Source organism: Vanessa cardui, chromosome 1, assembly GCF_905220365.1.
Source record: "Vanessa cardui chromosome 1, ilVanCard2.1, whole genome shotgun sequence".
Taxonomy (NCBI): Eukaryota; Metazoa; Arthropoda; class Insecta; order Lepidoptera; family Nymphalidae; genus Vanessa; species Vanessa cardui.
The window spans coordinates 2,289,582-2,295,752 of record NC_061123.1 but is presented as its reverse complement, the minus strand read 5'-3'; positions in this window follow the sequence as shown (position 1 = coordinate 2,295,752).

The window sequence follows — 6,171 nt, the reverse complement described above, 5'->3', positions numbered from 1 at the left end:
GCATTTGCGAAATAAACATTTGAATTTATGTCTCTTACCGCCGAGTTTCATTCGGACGTTTAAAAATAACTCCCTCGAGTTAGTTTTACGAGCGCACCCGTTTCGTATTTACTGGAGGTAAGGCACCCGATTTTATTACCATACGTACGTTCCACGTCTAATTAAGATTTGCTGCGTTACGCTATTAACTTTATACGCCATCGCGCTGAAATCGTATTCGTTAATAATTATTTCGAACTTTGTATGGTATCGAAATATCGAAATCAAATAAAAAAAAAATAATTGCTTACTAATTACCTATTTATTTAATTTTTGTTTTGTGGATTTAAGTCATAAGTTAAAACAATCGTAAAAGTAAATTTATACAAAGGGCGGCAACTTAATTTTTTTACTTAATTCTTTACTGTAGTAGTAACTGTAGTATTGTAGGGTCGTTGAACAGTATCAGTATTGTATTATATCATATATAAAAAATATTTCGTATAGATGATGGTGATCACTAACATCATATCTGATGTGATCCGTTCACCCATGGTTACCCATCAAAAATGATAAAGAAAACATTTTGTTATCAGTCTGAAACCAGAATTTCAACTCAAGCCCATCTGAGTAGGTACCACACACTCATCTGGTATTCTACCACAGAAGATTACCAAGATTGGTGGTTCCTTTGATGTCAGGAATGGTTAATATATCTTACAGCGCCATTGTCAATAGGGTATTAACCACTTACCATCAGGTGGTCCATTTGCTCTTCCGCCTAGCTACATCCAACTCAGCCACTAGAACAAAAGGACAGTCCTTAACATTAATTGAAACACTTTAAATAAGTCCTCTTAATTAGTTACCCAGCGTACGTCTCGTTTTATCCCCGAGTACAAATATTCCAGATATAACGAACAGACCACAATTACGATTGAAAACAATTTAAAATATCGATTCCAAATTTAATCAACGCGATCATGCAGCGGCCTCTCATTAATCTACTGAAACAATAATATATTAGCAAACAAATTAACAGAGCGCCGCAGCATTCTCATTGATCGTTTATACGAACCCTCAATAATACAACGATTCGAACTTCAAAATAATATGCAATATATCCGGGATAAACCTTGGGATCCCAAGACAGATATAACAATATAATTGATATTTTTAAATATACACTTTTTAAAGTATTTTATCAATTTTTTTTTGTTTATAAAAAGTCACCTAATTGTGATTCTGTAGAGCCCATAGACATTGCCACTCTAAGAAATATTAACCATTCCTTCAACTACAAAACCTTGGCAGGTAAGGAGTTATGTCCCTTGTGCATGTCGTTACACTAGCTTACAAACCGTAAAACAGGAAATTATAAGTATTGCCGTAGAATATCTTATAAGTGGATCCTACCCAGAGGTTGCTAGCTTCTCCACCAAATTCGAATTCAAATGAAGTGAATGTTTAGTACTAAATGATTGTATGTATTATATCATATTATATACTGTGACTTATTGAAATAAATATAATTAAAGTTTCCAATATTGATTTCTAAGATCTTCACAAATATATGTGATATGAATATGATCAAAACTATTTGTTTTGCGTCTATTTAACAGACAAGGTATATGTTTTAACTAACCTTCAATTCATCTAGGACTTGAGACTCTCAAGAAGAAGTCATTGTATTGTTTAAATATTTACCCAGTAAATAACACACATCACTAAAGCCGTAAATGCTTCAGCGTTACGCAAAAGGTCAACATTGACCGTCTACAGTGCCGGATTTAGGGGAAGACAATAGGGGCTTTAAACTACCCCTAGGGCCTTCACAAGAAAGGGGCCTTAACAGTATGATATTTATTTATACATAATAAATATCATTATATAAAAAATAATAGTTGAGCCGAGTGGGCCCAATTGTTAGAACACATGCATCTTAACTGGTAAGCATCACTGGATATTCATGTGTTTAATTTGTGTTTAGAATTCATCTCTTGCTCTGCCATAAAGGAAAATATCGTGGAATCTGTATGTGTCTAATTTCATAGAAATCCTGTCACATATACATTCCACTAACCAGCATTGGTACAGCGTGGTGGAATATGTTCCAAACCTTCTCCTCAAATGGAAGTAAATGCCTTAGCCCAGCAGTGGGACAGGTTTTTCTTGTTATGAAAATGAATAGTAAATTTTTCATCTTGATAAACCTCTTATAACCTCTATATTTATCACAGAGTCTCCAAGCATTTAAATTCGGCCCTGACCGTCTATAATGTAATTACTACCACGAGAAAGTAACTTATGCAATAAATTTATATTTAAAATCTGTGCAACGTGTGCTAATTGTTTGATAAAATTAAATCACTTTAAAATTTATAATTATTGATGGTTAATGCGAGTACGCACAAATTAATATCAAATTTGCATTCAAATCGACAGTACGCGTACATCGCTCACTGCGTTTCATTTATTAAAACATGTAACTCGTATTGCTTCCTATAACATTTCATTTTGATTCGAGGTGTATTTATACGCTCGTAGCGATGTGATAAAAAACAACTCTTATTGGTATTTTGCAGTGAACCAATGGGTAGGCAAGAATATGTGACTTAAGTACAAGTGGGTTTGTAAAGGTGTCATAACTTATTTTAGATACTGACAACGCCCAAAGCCTATTTGATACTCTGGCTGCTTGTTTATTCCTTGTAAATTTTCATAATCGATATCTCAGTTCGGTTATTTTTTTTAAGAGTTATTATGCACAATTTTTTGAGTTATTAAACGTCTATATATGAATTGAAATAGTTCACGACTAGAACATGTTGAAATTTAGCTGCCCTTTAAATTATGCCGCTCTAGATCCGCACCTACTCAGCTAATAGGGAAATCCACCGCTGAAATTTTATTAGACTAATGGGCCACCCGATGATAAGTGTTCACCCCCACCCATAGATTTTGGAAATTTGAGACCATCTCTTACAATGTCAATGCGTCACCATCCTTAGGAGCTAAGATGTTTTATAACTGGTGCTGATTGCACTTGATCTGGCTTACTCAAGTTAACTCAAGATAAGAATGACTCATAAGAGTTTAAATGGCAGATTATTTTCGATACAAACTAAATTTCATACTGTCATAGTCTCGGAATTTATTTGGTATAAATATGTAGTAAAATAATATAAAATAGACGAGTAGATGTCGCTTAAATAATTCGTTTTAATTTCCATGTTAATAGAACCAATTTTAATTGACGCTATTAATGAGCAAAATGGTGTACAAATAAAACTAGTTTCAATGTAAAGTACTAACTACATCTGCGAATCTTGATCAGATTGCCAATATAGTCTAGTTTCACGAGTTTCAGTTTTTCACAGAGCTTGCAACTCAACTCGTATCAAACTTTATTCGAGTAGGCTTTTACAAGCACTTTTGAATCGTCGTTTAACAATTAAGTGAAGCTACCACCGGTACCGAAAGTAGATTCTACCGAGAAGAACCTGCAAGAAACTCAGTAGTTTTTTTCAACATTTAAAAAATACAGTCATATTAGTTAAATAAAATTATATATGTATGTAATGTATCCTGCCCGAAAAGTCAACAGGTATTAACGCTTTTAAACCTTGGCAACGCGATTCGATGAATCAAGGAGTTTTCCCTCCAACCTAAATACACCAAGGCAAAATATTTTCTTAATGGCATGGTTATTACCTATATTTTAATAAAAAACTTCTTTGAAGATCTGTGTGTAGATATTAAAAAACTTTAAACTATAATACTTATCTACTTCTACCAAAACTACACCGGTAGAATCTGGTTGGTAGAAATTAATGGAAATCTTAACAAAGACCCCTTTGTTAGCTACAACAATATACATGTCTTCTGTATCTAGTTTGAGCCAGAATTGAATCAAACTCACACAAACATGAATGAAAACACATGTCGAAAATCATAGACCTAGAAGATACAAAGAAGTGGCATAAACAGATAATCATATATAATGACCTAAAATCTTACTAATATAGAACTGGCAAACGGGAAAATATTTTTAATCGATGAAATACAATAAACTCAAATGTTTTGTTAACTGGCCTTCTTTTAAAGCCGCTGACATTTCCAATTTTCTCTTTATCTGTGACGGAAATTATATAACATATTATGCAATCATATTATGCATCCACCTGGGCAAATATTATTCAAGATGCAACGCGGCTCGGAATATCTCGCCCGGTTTAAGCCAACCTCAGCTAAATTAGCTAAACACATAAACTAGAATGTAATTTAATTTTCGTGATGTCTTAACTCGTGTTTGAGGTAAATGTAGGCAATTTTACTTGGAGCCAAAATTTTAGATGCAACTTATGTTTATATATTCTTTTTAAAATAATATCTATAGTAATATTATGACACTGGCATTTGTATGATACTAACTGATACTAAAAAAACATCGTTCCATAGCCCACAGGGGTTAACGCTGTAAGCGTTATATCACCTAGGGAATATTAGTACCAAAAGTTTGCTGGCACAACTTTTGGTCCTAATATTCCCTTGTACCTTACACCTACAAACCACTGCTGTTTGATGGTAGAATATGTTATAAGTAAGTAGTACATACCCAGACGGGCACAAAGACCTACCACCAAGTATATAAATTTAAGATTTTATAGGTATTAAAATGGCTACAACATTCTTAACCTAAGCGTTTAAATTAAGGCAAGTAAAGGGTGTGAAATCAGACGGGAAGGTATGACCATAGGACATCATTGGAGCGTAGGTCGGTACTTATCAGCCTTGGTAGAAAAGAGTCACATCCCGGTTCGTAAAGATGAACAAGAACCGTCCTTATAAGTAGTGGTGTTGCGATACTCTCCAAGGCATCGTTGTGGAGACTCTTTCTGTGAAATCGAGCTCCATTCTAGATGAGTGTCGCCTTTACGGTTTAGAGCGAGTGAAATTTAATTGAGATATTTACTATAAAGTGGATTTTGAACGTAAAATCAAAAAATATTGAAAAATTCCCAACTTTTATTTATTCACCGATATTTTTATAAAATATAAAATATTTCATAGGCAAAATTTAAACATTATTTTTCGCATAGATATAATTGATTTGATCGAGTTTGTTCAGGCGCTCGAAATACTGAATTTTCACAGGGTTTACGATTTTAACGAGAAAAGTTTTAGTATATAGTACTCGCATGAAGTAGGACGTTATAATCGATTTTATTTTTCTCATTAATTAACGTTGCCTACAATATTTTGAGTAAAAAAACAGAGCTAGTAAATGCCCCGCGGTTTGGTCTATCACTTTGAAGATAAATTTGTACTTTGTCACTACTTAGCCACAATACAAATGGGGGATACAAATGAGATAGAAAATAACAGAAGTTTTTTTCACCAACAAGCACAATTTCATCAATTATAAATACAAGAAAACCCATTAACGTGTTTTCCCATTGAACAATATGACATCCTAAAACATTTATTTGACTAAACAAGAATCAAATATTTATTATCAAATGTTGTATACTGAAACATTGGCTCCATATCAAGAAGGCGGAAAGCCAGTTTATACAAATAAACTCAATGTACACACGTAAATGACTCATAGTGACGGGGAGGATCTTTAACAAAGTTTTGAACGACATCTTGTCATTATGTCACTAAACGAGCACTGTATAAGTAGTCCTCAGCGTAGGCCGGGGACATATTATAATGTCTTTACATTATAGAGCCCTGAAAACCTTATCATGTCGTCCTAATTACTACGCTGTTGAAGCGCAAGCTTTCCAGCGCTGTAATGCTTGATTAGTCTTATTTTAGTTTTGAGTAAAAAAATATTCAAACGCAATATTTATTTACATACATATAGTATTGTGAATTATTTCACAAAAAAAAATCACAATACTTTATTTCGTGTAACATTAGTTTTTGTAAAATAATTCTAGTAATAAATAATTGAAATCGTTTATATGCACAATAGTTTAAATTGATTTTGGAAAGAATATTTATAGTTGGTTTGATTCATTATTGATTTTAAATGTTGTTATTTCAAATAATACTTATTATAAATATTTTTTATTACATATGATCATAAAAATAATATCTAGACTTCAAGTAAGACCCACATCGTGAAAATAGGCGTTATAAAGTGGAGGGCCTAGGATAGAGCCTTGAGATACTCCTGAT